The following is a 16642-nucleotide window of genomic DNA, read 5'->3' on the forward strand; positions in this document are numbered from 1 at the left end:
GATAAAAATAGGGATCTGAAACTGAGTTACTGATTTAGGAGAATAAAAAAATATCCAGGTATATTTCTGTATATACCAAATGGAGCACAGTGCTGTACTCATGAGAACAACAATTTTCTTCTGCTCCCTGAAGCATGATCCACGCCCAGCCCTTCACTTCTTCATGGCTCTCTACTGCTATATCCCCTTTTTTACAAATATGTATATCTAGTTTGTCATTCAAGTAGACTTGCCACACGACATTTCAACCATGCTATGCAGGACCAGTGAAAGTCCTCTGCAGCACCTTGGTCTGTGTTGCAGCAACAGAGCTGCAAGGTCCTTCCTTGCTCCTCTTGCCACAGAGAGCACTGAGTGCTGCTCTTGCATACACGGTTGCACAAGGCTGGAGGCCACAAGAAGGGTCTCTTCTTTTTGGGTGCAGTGATCCCAGCACACCGATTCCAGTACACAGAAAACGAGGAGTAGAGGCCTCTTCCAAGCCTGCGTTCCTAACCCCAGGTACAGCCCTTAGCTGACCCTCTCTGGCCCTTTCAGATGCCATTGCAGGACCCAGGTTTCACATGTGAAAGATAGATTTCATCCAAACTGTCTTTGGCCTCCCCAACAGGCACACGGGCTACCTTACATATGGTATTGATGTCCTCATTACAGTTATACAAGCCCTGCATTTCATTTACAGATACACAGATATACAGATACTGACACACACAGGTGTGTGCATAAGGTAAACATATTTACAAAACCATCTGCAGTATGTACCTACTTCAGTATAGACCATGTCAGAACGATCTGTTCCTCAAGCGATTTCAGGCACTAACTCAAGTGCTCCACTCCACAGTTAATACAGCTCCGCAGAGGTAGGAGCACATGCACTGGGAACTGGGAGCTCATATAATGCCTTCATAACAACAACTCCAAAAGGAATTTTCGCTTTCAATTGCACCTTCTGAGCTGTGCTCATTCAACCCTCTCATCTAACGTTACCTGCAGCAGTCAGTATGTGATCACTGCTTTATGTGATCAGTGTTATTAACAGGCATTTTAATGCACATCCAGCACTTGCTGTAGTCGAGTTCAGCTGGGAGAAAAATAAGCAATCAGACCAAAAGAAGCAAAACAGCCCACTTTATGAAAAGACTGCTATGAACTGAATTCTCTATTATATTTCTTTCACTGTCACAATGACTTAGAATTTTATCTAATTTTCTCATAGTAACTTCTTTGGATTTTAGGTTGTCAGCACGGGTAAAGTGTATCAACTAACCACTGTTCTCTTCTTCATTAGAAGTATATTTGGGGCAGGATAAGAAATAACTGCTAAATTTTTGTCTGATACTTCTTTTTTCTGCCACGTCCATCTTGAGTTGCTCAACCCCCTTCCACATCCCCACTATTTAAACTAGTGAAGAAACATTTACCTTTTATTAAAACTTTGAAGAGAAGTGCTTGCTTTTCTTAAAAAAATGAAGAGATTGATGGGATAGGTCAAACCTTTTTTTTTTGTTGTTTTGACAAAGAACTAGGAAAATCAGAAGTTTGGCTGAAGCTTCATAGCTTTCAAGTACGAAAAAACATATTCTGGGAAGAAAAAAACAGAGAAAAACTGCCAAAAAGCTATCAGCAAAAAACCAAAAAAATGCTACTACAGAATATCTGTAGATGAACTACAGAAAAGAAGGAGGATTTGTTACCATTTCATTTTTGTCTCTCCCTTCCCCCTCAAATACAACTTTCAAAACCCCTGAACCTTATGTCATAATGTCTCTTGCTGTAGTAATAAATGTCTCTGCATGACCTTGTAAACAGAATAATTTATGAAAATGTGTTTCTCTGCTGCTCAGCTACTCTGTAACCCACTTCCTCAGTCTGAGTCATAACAGCAAAGATTGGAATTAATAAATCCTGATCCTTAATACTATTTTACCTTCTAACAGCCTATCTTGCAGACACTGCTATGTCTGAATTTGTTGTAAACAGAAGGGTTTGGTATTCTTAATTATTTAATTACATTTGCTTTAGCCTCATTGGAATCAAGGAGAGTAGCTCAAGAAGATAAGGAAATGCTCTGGGGTCTTGGCACATAACATAGCAGAGGACATGGAAAAAGCAAGTGCTTCTGTTACGCAAACCATGAGAGCAGTAACTAGAAGGTAGTCTAGATCAATGCCAGCTCAGGATTATGAACTGTAGGAGTGACTGCTGGGTAGACATGCCCTTAGACAAAGGTGAAAATCTATTACTATTAATCTAGACAATTGTGTGCTGGTCTTCATGATGGATATGTACCCTTTCTACAGTTAGGCTGTGACCACAGGCAGTGTTTCTCAATTCATGAAAACCTGTCAGACCCACAGTAGGGAGGAAAACGTCAAACAGTGATCCACAAAATGACCATAAAATAACAAATTCATACACTCCTGCAAGCATAAGCAAGGTGGCAAAATGTTGGGAAAATAATTTTTGAAAAATTAGCACCTTTTTTCTTTGGTTGGAAATGAGAACCATGATGGCAGCACCACACCAATTGCTCCTTTCCTTGCATATTCAAATAAAAATTTGATGGTCCTAGGATTTTAAAAGATCCAAACACTTCTCTGCAAAATAAAAGTAGAGGATTATAATTAGTAGTAGTAGCTAAATTGAATTATCATCTTTTCATGTAGCTCCCTATGCTAAGGAGACCATCCACATAAAAATGTCCTTCCAAAACCCGCCATGATGGTTTACACCCTTCTCTGAGGCCACAGAAGACCTCTGGGTAGGGAAAGGATGTAGAGACTGGTGACATCATTTCACTATCTCTAGACATTGCTACTTTCCCAGTTTGATTCCAGGTACTCCTCCAGAAGGTGTAGCAAGATCTTATACATCTGACATCACAAAGTTTACTTGTTGACCTATAGGAAGGTGTAAAGATACATGAGCTCCTCCCTGCCTGAAGTGTAGGAGAGGTTGCTTAACTCCTCAAAAGGAATACATACACAAAAGATTTTAATTTTAAGGAAGTTGCCAAGAGACAAAATTCCTCTTTTTCACACACTATTCCTATTTAACGAACCAGAAGAAAGATCTTTTAAATCTGCTTTTAGAAGAAGATGAAAGTAGCAAAGGTCTGATTTAACTAATAGAAGGTCAAATGCTTCCTTTGTCAATGCGGTATAAATCTGGAGTTCTCATGAAATCAGAGCCTTAGCCTGGAAATTTCATACAGGGCACAGCAGAAACGATTTCTGAAACCATGTCTCTTCATGGTCATCACCAAGTAAATTAAGAAGGTGGAACAATCTCACATTTAAAGACATCCAAGGTCTGAAAATTTTTCAACCAGTTGAACCAAATACACTCTTCTATTAAAATAGGAGCCCTACAGTTCATGTTGTTTACCCCTTCTGATTAACAGGCAATAAACAAATTTTTAAAAACTACTAAAAGACTCAATGAAAACAGAAGGAGCCTCCCCAGCTTGCTATGTGTCCTGAAGTATTTTAGGGGAAGCCATTCCCCTGTCCCCCCATAGTGGAGTAGTGTGAACCTTGGTAGAGTTGTTTCCACTCTCTCCTGTGGGAGAACCTTCCATCCTCATTTTTTTACAAAGGAGTTACAAACAGAAGAAAAGCAACATATTCCCTGTGTTTTTCTCTATCTAGTCGTAAAATCCCACCACGTTGTACATGAAAATGCCAGTACATCTGTACTGTAAGCTCCATGCTTAGGAATATTCTCTGAATTTCTGATGTTTGCATCATGAAAGATAAACACAGAATCAGTTAAAAAGTAGGGCTGGAAGGGATTTTAGAGAAGTCATCCAATTACATCCCTTTGCCCCAAGCCAAGAACATCTTTTAGGGTTTTAAATCTGTGTATTAATTGTGATCTATTAAACCAGACTTGTAAACCACTTGTAAACTACCATAAAGAGAAAGTAAAGCTGCTTCTGTGTGAAAGCAGTGCAGATTCTGCAGGGTAGGGTTCATGAACAGCACATCTGCCAAAAAATTGAATATGCATTGTCTTGACAGGCCATTGGTGAAGAAAAGCAAGAATACCAAAAATTTGATGGATACTAAACCGTGTTTACAGGCTCTCTTGCTTACTGCCCTCATTGTAGACACCAGCAGTTTCCTAATGAAAAAATAAATTTCTTTTTAAGGCTATATCTATCATTTTTATCTGTCTACATTTTCATTGCATTATTACTTCTTCTGCACACCTCTTCTATCTGTTTCTAGCTCCCTGTACACTAACTAGATACAGGAAAATATTCCTAAGCATGTAACTGATACACTCCGTCTCCAGAAAAACTAGACGATCTCTTCAAATCAATGACTTTTAAAAGGACAGAGACTATGGATCTGTACACTGAGTTTCCACTTGCCTGAGCCCTAGCAACCTGCAGGAGAGGATTATTTTACGGTAGTCCCTCCTCTCTCTCTCCTGAGGAATAAATCGGTGCACCCTAAATCACCTCTAAAAGATATTACTCTTACTTCTTCTTAAAGCTTTCAGAAAAAGATATTCCTTAACTTCCCTAGGTAGCTTCTTTTATTGACCATCTATCCTTAGTGTAAAAAGTTTTACCCGATGTCTCACCAGGTCTTTTTTCCTCTCTTTAGCTGGAAGTTACTTTTAACTTTCCCTATGTAGAGGTCATGCAGAATGGTTTACTGCCGTCCCTTATGCAAGTATTTTAGTTCTGGAAAATAGCTACTGTTCATCTCCCCTCAGCCTTATATTTCTAAGATGAACACAGCTAATTCATTCAACCTTCCCTCATAGGCCCTGTTTCATAAATCTGTTATCACTCCTGGTGTTCCCTCCTGCACTCTCTCCAGTTTGTAGCCAACATTCCTCCAGTCCCCTGCTTACACTGGGACACAGTGTCCCAGCCCCAGCCTCACCAGTGCCCAGGAGTGGGGCATCATTTCCTCCCACATCCAACATTTGATATTCCTTTTAATAGATATTTTTATTACAAGTGCCTTCCCCTCCTCCCTCTTCCCCAACAGCACAGCTGATGCAGACTCAGTCTGTGATCTACTGCATCTGTTACCCACCTTTTCGTTGTTCACTTTTTTTTTTTTTTTGCCTTAAACATAGTACATTGCATTTGTGCTTACTGAATTTCATCTTGCTGATACTGTGCACTTTCTCCAATTTATCAAAATCATATTTAATTTTAAACCCATTACCCATCAGGCTCTCAGCCCTTCCCAGCTTCACACCATCTGGATTAGTACAACATTCCCATTTTATCATTTAGGTCATGAAACAAGACATTATCTCTCTGCTACAATTAACACTCAGGACATCACTTGCAACATTTTCCCAATGTAAGGCAGCAAATAGGTCCACAGGCCGTAAGTCTGTATCACGTTCTGCTATGCAGTTTATGTGAATATCTCATAGCACTGTGTCAGGAATCAATACACCACATCTTCTGTTTCTCTCATGCCCAGCAAACCAGGTACCCTGTCAGGAAAAAGCATTAGATTAGACCTGATAGTGTAATTAGTGGGACAATTTGAGGGCTTCAGCCGTAGACCATGGATGCCTGTGAGGAGTTTTGGAATGAGCATATTACCAGGTACTTCCGTTATTAGTTTGTTTGCTGGAGTGGTTTTGGTTTGTTTGTTTGTTTATGATTCATGTATGATGAACTCGTATCTTTCTGCTGTCTTTGCCCCGCTGAATTCAGAAAACTGAAACATTCTTCTCTCCTGGGACTCAAAAGGAAAGCTCAAGACAAAACTGCAAATAGGTCCTCAGGAGCAGGAATTTCAGTCCTTATGGGACATCTCTCTTCCTTCTACCTCTGCAAAATCTTACTGTTGCTGTCAGTAGCAACCTGTAGTTCATGTTGCTACTAGTCCATCGAGTTCAACTAGTACCTTTCCACCTTTTGGTCGTGCATCTTGCCCACTCAGCTGGTAATGTAAACCTATATTACTACGTGAGTGTACACACAGCCATGCATTTAAAATCAAAAAGTGAAGACAAAGTAGAGATAGGGAGAAAATGATCAGAGATATCATTAACTAGTACAGCTTCCTGAATTATACCACTGAGAGTAAAAACTACTTTGCAAGTGTCCAGCCATTGTGTCTGAAACACCCTCTGGCTTGTAAATTCTCCTAGCAATTCTCCTAGAAGCAGAATTAAAAAATCCACAGCACCTGAGTAATAGCGTCCTGATCTTCCACCACCAAGGTCAGCAAAAGAAGAGAAGTGTCTGAAGTATATTGGATGGGTTGATACCATCACTTTCAGAGACAGGTAGTCAAACTCTCATCCTGCAGCCTCTATATGTTGCTCAAAGTGCAGGACAAAAAGGTAAATAAATGTCCAATCCAATGACTAGTATGAGTCAGTGGTCTTTTACAGAGTGAGTGCTCCTGCATTAAAGGAACATAAACATACTTGGTCTCTATCCCACACCTGCCTGAGAGGAAGTTTTCTGTTCACCTCTGTCTCCTCCCAGTCATCTTGATTTCAGTCATTTTAGCACAGCCCCCAGCTTCAGCATTCTCAGAGCACAGAAACCCAGCTATCACAGAAGTGTGTTTCTGTGCTTCTCTGTGGCTCCCATCATTTTGGTTCAATTACACTTCGGTCCATAGATAAGAAGTATCAGCAGGAATTAGCTTCTAATTCTGTCACTTATCACAGAACTGCTATTTGCTGCACTGTGTGCACCAAGCAGCCTTGCGTTATTGCAGTTCTTTTTTATGATGATCTAGGACAAGCTTTATCAACAAAACAACTAAATTCCTGTTCTCTCATCTTTCCTTATGATCTGAAAGAAAATTGGCACTTGATATGTCTAAAATAAGTTCCATAATGGCAGCAAAACTGCTTAAATACATTCAATGTGCTGAAAATATCAGATAAATGGCAGGCTTGGCTCATGTTAACAAGCTTTGCACTTTTTGTGTTCTTTTCATCTGTGACAAAATTTAGCACTTACCAGCCATTAAGGTTGCATTGTGCAAGTGAAAAATGCAGACAGATATTCTGAGAGAATTTTAATCATATGATCACTATATAAGACATTCAGATACTGTATGCTCAGATTTTTTTTTTCTCCTCTTAATAAAACATGCACATAGACAAAATCAAGAATTCTAAGAGACAAGATTTTATTTATGTTCATCAAGACAGCTGTTTTGAAGATGGCAGGATTGATGGCATTATCAGGGACCACACCAACCAAAAAGGTCATTTCCTAAAGCAGTGAGAAAAGATATATGTGATGGGATGTTTTCAAACTCCAGAAATCTACACATGATTCCAGAGGTGATTAGAGCAACTACATTACAGCAGTCTGCACAAGCAGGTGCTGGATATGCCACTCTTTAATTGCTGACATTCAGAACAAAACATGCCTGAAGTGAACGTGGCAATTGTTCCCTCCTGCAGTTATTGCTTCTGGTTACCTGCCTATTCAGACAGTCAGCATGATGGTACATAGTATCAGTACCTCCTTCCTACGGAACTGGGTCATGGGGCAGCAATTCACTATTCCAGTGCACTGCACAAGGAGAACAGCAAAACAGGACCCTCAAAAGAGCTCACACAGTCTAAATACAAGGAAAGCAACAGGAGGGGGAGCTGCAGGAGGACAGGAGAAGGCATGCACAAGGTTCCTCAGCACAGCTCCTCAGCCTCCCTGTTGCCTGACGCCCTGCAAGCTATTAAATTCTTTAATACAGCACCCAAAAAAACAATGAGAAATGAGAGAGGAGTGCAAGGTGAGTGGAAAAATGCCATGTCTCCTGCCAGTCATCTTCAGTCATGTAAGATTTTATCGTTATGAAAAGCAAAGCTTCATCTCTGTTTTAATCAGTTCATCACCATATGGAAAACATAGAGGTGACATCCTTGGTGCACAATGAAGGGATGTAAATGAAAGAAGAAAGGTTCATGACTTCAAGTTGGCTTCAATTTTGGCTGTCCCACTTCAAGTTATCTGTGGGTTTCTGGGCCTGCCAGTGTAAGATGGATTTATTTCTGAAAATTGGATTTCTGAAAATCAGAAACTAGAAGAATACTTTTCTCATGATAGCCGTATCTGAAATTCAAACCAAACAGAAAGGAATTTTAGGTTTGGTGAAATGTAAGAGTGAAAAAAGATAAACTTTCTCATGGTCTGAATTTTCAGGCTTCAGGAACTGGAAAGAATAGAGCCCTCTCCAAAAAAGCAAAACCAAAAATCTCTCGAAATCCACAACTAAAAGTTTTTCTCAATAAGCAAAAAAAGCCAACACTAGAAAGTTCACAAGATAGGCTATTTTCATATCCTTTTCAGGTCAATGAAAAAATGTAGATAACTTTCAGAAAACTCTTCATTTTCAGAGCTCTCAATCTCTTCCCCTAAAGGAAGGAGCCCAGATATTAAAAATTTCTCAGGGAATAGGTCACTCTTGCAGCTTTTCTTCAGAGCACTTAAAAGGCCAGTCACTTTATCTAAATCAGGAGCAGAGCTCCTCAGAAAGGCTCTCTAGCAAAGCTTTGGCTGTTCGCTGAGCCCAAATATGTGGCTTTCACAAGCTGGCACCTGCAACAAAAACAAGAGCCAACTTGTGTTATCAAAATGACATTTATGAGACAAATACCTGTTAGGGCTCAGAGCAACAGAAAAACAGAACCATTGGACCCTTCTGGCTGTGAGTTTGCTGGGTTTCAGGATTATTATTCTGTAAGGGTGCTTTCCATCCTGAGATCTGTGTATTTATTAATCTTAACTGATCAATCATTACAACATCCTAATACTATGACAGGCAAGTATTTCAAGACTCTGAAAAATTACAAGTGAAGTAGAAGTGATGAGAAATTCCTTTTCTGCTATGATTTCAGAAGTTATCTTTGTTTCCTGGGTTGGCATGAGCAGTAAGACAGAGAGACATACTTTGTCTTTCTTAAGAGTACATTTTTTCTGGATCCCTGTCATAGCACTGCAGCATGTCTTTATAGGACTGGTTTTAGCCAATGGCATGGGTTATACCAGGTGTTAGTTTCGTCTTCATTTTCTTTAAACTGGATGATTTTTACCATAAGGATTCCTAAGAAGTCTGTTCACATTATAACAAATGTCAGTGAACATCCATGAGTCACTGCTCATTTGCTCCAGCTATTGGCCTCTGGCTATGTCAGCTCTTGACATATTAGCCGCATGAAAATATATGCTCCCATTCCTAGTGCATTGCTAGAAACATAGTTCTGTCTGACTCTTCTGGTTAAAAATCTCACATCTCATTCGGTTGCTTCATGAAAATCATGGGAATTACAGAGGGAAGGTCTTTCTCATGCAGGGTATACTTAAACCCTCCTATATGAGATTTACAAAAACACACCTGAAATGAACATTCTGCCTTTTTTGTGTCTATAGCTAGAAGGGTAAGAAAACAAATGGCATAAACCTATGTATTAACTTGTAATTTCATTCAAGATTCAAGGTGCTCCAAAACAAGGGAAACAAGCTGTACCATATTTTTAAACTCTTGTTTTGTCTGAAATTTCTGGTTTAAGAACCAGGTTGAAAGAATACATGAAATTCTAACTTGCATGAAAAGCTGTGTTGTAAATTCACAGTCCAGCTTTTCCACTTGAGTCAGGCATGTGTGGGGCATTTATTTAAAGGAGACTCCAAAAACTGAGATTCTTCTATTCTCTGCCTCAGCATGAAATCTGAATGAACTGGCATATCAGTGGTAAAAAGTTAGTAAAGTTAACCAAAACACCTGCCCTGAAAAGCTTCCAGCAGATACTGTCAGAAAGCTTCCTAAATCACCATGGCCTTAATAAGCTTTGCTAGTGGACCTGGGAAGAGCAGGTCAATCACACTCTGCTTTTCATGACTCTTCAGTGTCTTCAATTTGCTGGCCACAAAGGTGTGTGGTTACACTCTCCTCTTGGTTTCCTTCAGGTAATGCCATTGACTGCAATCTCTGGCTCGTGACCAGTCTAGAATTTGACCTTTCACAACACAGAAAATGTAACACATCATAGCTTTCATTATTTTCTCTTTGAATGGCAGGATTTCCTGTTTTCTGTTGTACTCTTTCATGTATTGCCATCACACTTTATTTCACCTGATCATGACTGAGTATACTGAGTTGCTGTTTTCCTATTAGGTTTGTAATGAACACAGAAAATTCTTCTTCAGTCTGAGTCCACATGGATAGACTGGGTGTAGGAAAATATTTTGAAGTGTAAGAAAGGCATTTGATTCTAAGAATAGATGTCCCAGAGAACCGGGATTTATTTATTTGCTTTGTTTTACTGGGCTCACCATAAAGAAAAAAAGGGGGAAAAAACTATACACAAAATTTAAGTCCAAATCTGGATGTGAATTGAGGTTGGTTCCTAGTCAACTTTTGCTTTGATTTCTGATTTCTAAGTAAAACTCTGTCACAAGCGCTGTCACCATATGCTTCCAATCGCTCATCCCAAACTGGATTCAGAATTACCCACACATGCATGATGCACAGCAAATCCTCCATTTTAGAGGCTGCTGTGGAACTTTGAACAAATTGTATTTCATTTATGTTTGAACATATTTTCCATGTACATCCTTGATGCCCCTGTCTCCACAAAGGGAGATGTTTGATTAGCAGTGGCACAATCCCAAGGCAAGTCAAGTGGCAGAGCCCCCTTTCCTACCAGCCCTGGGTCAGAATTATGGAGCAGGGTCATGCCAGAGGACCTCAGATGTGGACACATAGGAGATTCCCTAGCACATCACAGAAATACATACATCTCCGATCCAAATCCTTACAGCTGCCTATGTGAGGGTCAAGAGTCTGAGGAAAGGCATGAGATCTCAGCACTGTGCCAAGCAACCATGAGTTACTGCCTCCTTATTCTTCCCCTCTTCTCTTTCCCCTTCCCAGCAGTAAAGCCATATCTGTGATCAATGATAATTTGCAAAGCCACACTTTCACTTGTCCTTTCTGAAACCAAATTTTGGCCATCTTTTGTCAACCACCTAACAGCAATCTTTTCAATGGTCAGGAGAAAAGACAGACCCTTGTGGTTGAAGTATTGGACAGGAACTGGATTTCCCATTGAGCGCTTGGCTTTCATGTAGATTTACCGTGTAACTGCAAGGAATTCACTTATTTACGAACCATGAAGTTCTCATCTACTAGAGACTTCAGAAACAAATATGTAACAGGTTATTTCAGGCCCCACTTGTTTAGAGTTTACAAAATCTAATCAGCATAATGGTATGCTATTCAAGCAAGGGCCATAATTTGGACAGGAGGAAAAGAAATACACTTGTTTTATTTTAATAATAAAGCTGGTTTGTTCCTGGAACTGTGCAAGACGCAAACAATATTGAATTGTTGCGGGTCCAAACATACACTTTTTCTTGGAGAGAAAATGAAATTATTAGATTAGCTCCATTACTCAAGAATGAAAAAGAAACAAGAAAAGTAAAACTGGTAGTATAAGAAAATTTTCAAAATAATTGTTGTTTTAATACTGCAGAATGTCATTAACTTAAGAAGTCAAGTTTTTCCTGGCACGAATGGTGTGCCAGCTGTATGATACATCAGTTTAACCAGAGTGGTATGGCAGTTACCTAGTGTCTGGTATTCCATGTTTTCTTTACCATGCTGCTGGTGTTGACAGGGTAACAAAATCTGAACTCTCTCCTTGCCTTCCCGTTCAAGGCTCTGTATGGAGCTGCTAGTAGTAGTCTTTAACAGTTCCTCACCAATGCCAGTCTTGTCTCTTTTGTTTCGGAATTCCCTTACTTGGCCTGTCCAGTTCCACTGATGCCCCAGGACTCAGGGAAGCTCTACGACCAGTTTGTTTTCTCTCCAACATGCAGCCTTCTTGTTCTTCCATGCTGCAGTGAAGAACAACACTCAGTCACAGCGCCCCTGTTGACTATCGAGAAGATGGGACAGAGTAAGACGTCTTTGCCCTGTGGCAGGTACTTGCATGGTAGGTGTGATTCAGACCACAGACTGCCCAGGACTCCAATTTGGTGCTACCTTTTCCATGTGCCAGCATCAGAGATGGGGTTTATGCAGCTTAGCTGTTCAACCTTCTCACCTGCAGCCTGTTCCTATACTCAGCAGGGTGCAAGGCTGCAGCACTAACAAGGACTCATGTTTGCATGTGGTTATGCCTTTCTCATCTCAAAAATCCTTACTTCCTTGGTGTGCTGCAGAGAAAGTATCTTATGACTGAGAGCTTTTCTATATATTCTTAAACCTTGTTAGCAAGCCTGCTGTTTGTTAAAAGCTGACCAGGTACAAAAGTTTGGCATTAAAACAGTGCACTTGAAGACAGCAGAGATTTTTCTTAGATGTGCTAATATTTGTCTGCTTTGCAAATTAGCATCCTGGGCAATTGTTCCTAGGCAATGACAGGATTATTTAGTAGCAATTTTACCAAGCCTGGAGTATCTGGGGTGGCTTAAAATACATTTGGCTGGCTATTGGCTGCCTTGCCCAACCAGCAGCTCAGGAAAAAACATAGTGAATCACCACTTAAGTCAATGCATTCAGATGTAATCTTATTCTGTAATGTCCTTGCATGTTTACTAAGCACAATCTAATGAATGTTAGACTTTGGCCATAAAAATATGCGGAATTGTCCCATCACATTCCAAGACTTTTAATTATTATTAATTGCATCTCTTCCCCCAATCTACTATGAGACCTTTCATAAAATACTACAATTCACTAATCTTTGCACCTTTTGAATACCTTCGCTTTTGGAGGCATAACCCAGGTCCAGGCAGCACTGAACATAGAGGGCTGCTGTAGCCAGACCTTCCAACATGCAGACCACTGCTCATTTACCACCTTTGTGAGGTCATGATAGAAAGCCTCCAGTTAGCCCATAAAGCCATCCTGTTCTCACAGTGCTCTCAAGTAATATGGGGCAAGAAACATGTGTGTAAGGGAGAAATTACAGAGGTGGCCTATGTTCCCAAAAATAATTATATGGCACCAGGCAGTGCTGGAAGATTAGGAGGGAGACAAACAAAACCCATTGTAATAATTTACTGTTAATTTTTAATACAGGAGATGCTAATTTTAAAAGATGTTTAGTCCTCTGAAACAAGCTGCTCTGAGTCCCTCCTAATTTGAATGTGTTATGGTACCCATTATTACCATTATATTAGTAATGTTTTCAAGCCCCTTTTCTTGTCTTTGTTTAAATATTTGAATTCTCTTGAATCTCAAGCAAAGCACAAAATATCCAGTTTCCCCCATGAAATATTCATGTTATGGGTTAGAAGAGACAAAAAACCTAAACAATTGTAGAGGAGAAATTATAAACCTGGATTTATAACCACATTCTAACCAACACAAGGAAAAATAAATGGGTCAGTAGAGAAATAACAACAAAACCTCTCAAAGGAAACGGGCCAGATCTTCAGCTAATGTAAACTGCAGCTTCATTAAAGTCAATGGATCTATGCCTGTGTACACCAGCAGAAAATATGGCTCTGGATCTCTGCTTCTACTAGTGGGGGCCATATGGTAAGCCTTCACATGACTGAGTTCTCTTCATAAATGAACGATTGTGTTTAGCTAACTTTATACATACGAGTTTCCTGTTTGTGACTTGAGTAACGTCCATGAATAATTCATGATGGAAAATTACAGATTTACAGTGCTTTTCCATCATTTTACCACCAGGCTTGTACTCAGCACACTCAGTATCATTTCTAGAGACTTAAGTCAGGCAAGGCAACATACTTCTCATGTAAGAAATAATTGTTTGGGTAACACCTGATGTCTGCAATGCCTTTTTCACAAATGTGCTCATATTTGCTCTGATTTTGGCAACACAGTAAAGGACAAAAGACTGAGAATGAAGAGAAGGATGCCAGACCCAAATGACTTTCATAAAACCTTTCGTGTGCAGAGATATTCAGCAAAGTGCTTGCAGAGACTTCAGTTGCAGCAGTAGTGCAGGCAGGTATGAAGGAGACCAATGTGTGACCCCCCAGCCCAGACATCTACTAGCCTTGATGGAAGTTGAAATAACAAACCCCAGAGCTTGGTCAGAGTTCATGATTCCCTTGCCAAGCATGAAGAGACATGGCATGTCAGCAGCAGAGACCCAGGACCAGATCCACTGCTCCATCCCCACTACTTATTCCATTCTGTTGGCACATGGCAGCCATTAAATCCACTGTAGGTGCAATCTGATTCACATGCAGTTTCTAGCATGGTGAATACAACGCATTATCACCTAAATTATCTGAAAAACATTTTTCGCCTGCCGTCTCGCATTCAAGATCACCTATGACACAGGGCAAACCACAGCACTGCCCAGAGGCCTTCCTCTTTGCAACAGAATCACTTACTTCACTCAGTTAATTACAGCAGACAACGCAATCCTTAGTGCACAGGCTTTTAGACAAAATGCATAAGTGTTCTTTCTCCCTCTCTAATTGCAGAGCACACCATTCCTCTGGTATCCATCACTTTCCCCTCTTTTGTACTGTTACCACAGGGTATCCATAAATCCCATCTCTGGCTACAAAGAAGTCAGTATGCTTATTCTGAATTTTCAGCTGCAGCCATTTTGCTGCTTCTCGTTGGCAAAAATCTAGATTTGCCAGTGTGCTATATACCTCAAAAGTGTTAATCTTTTGATTGTGTTGGTTTTTTTTTCTTTTCTCTCTCCTAAGACATTAGCCTTTTCAGCAAAGGTCCAATTCTTCAAAATCAATTAGTAATTTTGGACTCTCCATTTTCATGGTTCCCACACTAGATACATCAATACTACCTCATTTTCTGAAAGACCTCAGTATTCAGTCTTGGAAAACTGGACCTTCAGGATAACCAGTCTCTAATCCTCAGTTCTTATTTTACTCCCTAGCCCCTCAGCCACAAATCTCTTATTCAGAGAGAGAGAGAGAGAGACTGGAATTGTTTCTTTAATGACATGTTCATTTACTCATGAAAGAAAAAAAAAGAGGTGAATCAAGACTCAGGAGAAAAAACAAGTAGCAGCAATGAACCGTGAGTCAGACTTACACTGAGCTTGCGAGCAATGACTGTCTGGAATTGGGGCTCTACTAAATCTAATCCATCACAGATTGATGAACACCACCCTCATTATTGCCTACAGGAATTTTTCTAAAAGGGTTTCAATCCAAAATTCAGGTTTGAGAAGGAGGAGGAAGTTGGTGAGTCATAAGGTTTTAATAAATCAACTTTGGCTGTGTATATGCAGGATGATCTTACTTTCTCTTGCTTTGAATTAATGAAAGGAACTGAACTGTCCTTGACAACAGCCCATTAGGACTCTAAGATACACCTTTTTCATCTAAGATCTTTAAAAATTACCATCTATTTTACATTATTTAGACAAATTAAACTAATGTAGACTATTCCTTTTCAAAAACAACCTGCAGAGCCTTTTTTATGTCTGGGTCTGTATACTGGAGAGCCTGGAGTACGAACCATGAGGAGAAGCAAGAGTGTCTGCCTGAGTCTGACCTTCAAGGAAGAGCTGATGGTCAGAGATCACCATCCTTTCCCTCCATTTGCAAATGGTCCACAAGGCAAAATATCAGAGAGGAAAACAGATGTCATGAGAGACATGGATATGAGAAAAATTCTGTGCAATAGCCAGGAGGATTTCATCCCCAACAAACAGACCTGGGAAATCACCAACTGGCAGACCATCTCCAGAAGAATTAGTAGGAAGCTGAGAGTGTGTTTGAAGCAGGCGCTCTGAGTATTAATAGACAGACTCCTACTTGCAGCTGTCAAATCAGGACCCAATGTAGAGGAAACAAGGGTGGCCAGAAGAAACTCAGATGAGAACTTTTCAGAACAGGGCAGGGTATGGACAGCAAAGTGCCTGTGAAGGAAATGGAAAATAGGGAGAAGTGGAAGAGATTTGGGTTTTGTCCTGCAAGTTGGAGTTGTTGCAAGAACAATGAAGGAATGAACTTCCTTCAAAATTTTCAAGAAGAAAGAAAATGATAGTGATTATCCATGAAGGCACTACAACAGCTTATGGACCAAAACTCATGGTGAATAATATACTCTTAAAACACTTTATGATTCTTTTTGAAGGACCTAGTCTCTCTCATCTACTTTCATTAACATAGTTCTTCAGAAAGTTAATGCCAATGATAAATGTTCTCCTAAAGGAGCTTCAGATTTATGAGATCCAGGTAAAGCACACTTAAAGGACCCCTACAACATTTTATTTGCATCTTAGTATCAGAAGACCTTGACAAAATTAGATCTTCAGGTAATTGCCATAGACCATACCAAGAACTTTTTTTGACTATGAACATCCTAAGTAGCAAACTCCATCTTTAAAACAAGTTCAGTTCTTCCCACAAAAATGTCCGGCTCAATAGATTAAAAAGACTTTATGCACAGAAGCATGTACGCACAGAAGCATAAGCTAGTTTTTCTTATTCAGAAAGTTATATTCAGAAGAAAGTTATGTTCAGAATCTGTTATATCTGTTATATTATATATAAATAAAATCAGTTTATTAGTTTCCATCACCTGATGCTTTTATAGTATTGAACTAGCAGAAGCCAAATAGACTATTATGATGATTTCCATATCTACAGATGGATGAAATTCCTACCAAGAAGGATCCATCATCCCTGTTAAAGGGAGGAAATAAGAAT

Source organism: Gymnogyps californianus, chromosome Z (assembly GCF_018139145.2).
Source record: "Gymnogyps californianus isolate 813 chromosome Z, ASM1813914v2, whole genome shotgun sequence".
NCBI lineage: Eukaryota > Metazoa > Chordata > Aves > Accipitriformes > Cathartidae > Gymnogyps > Gymnogyps californianus.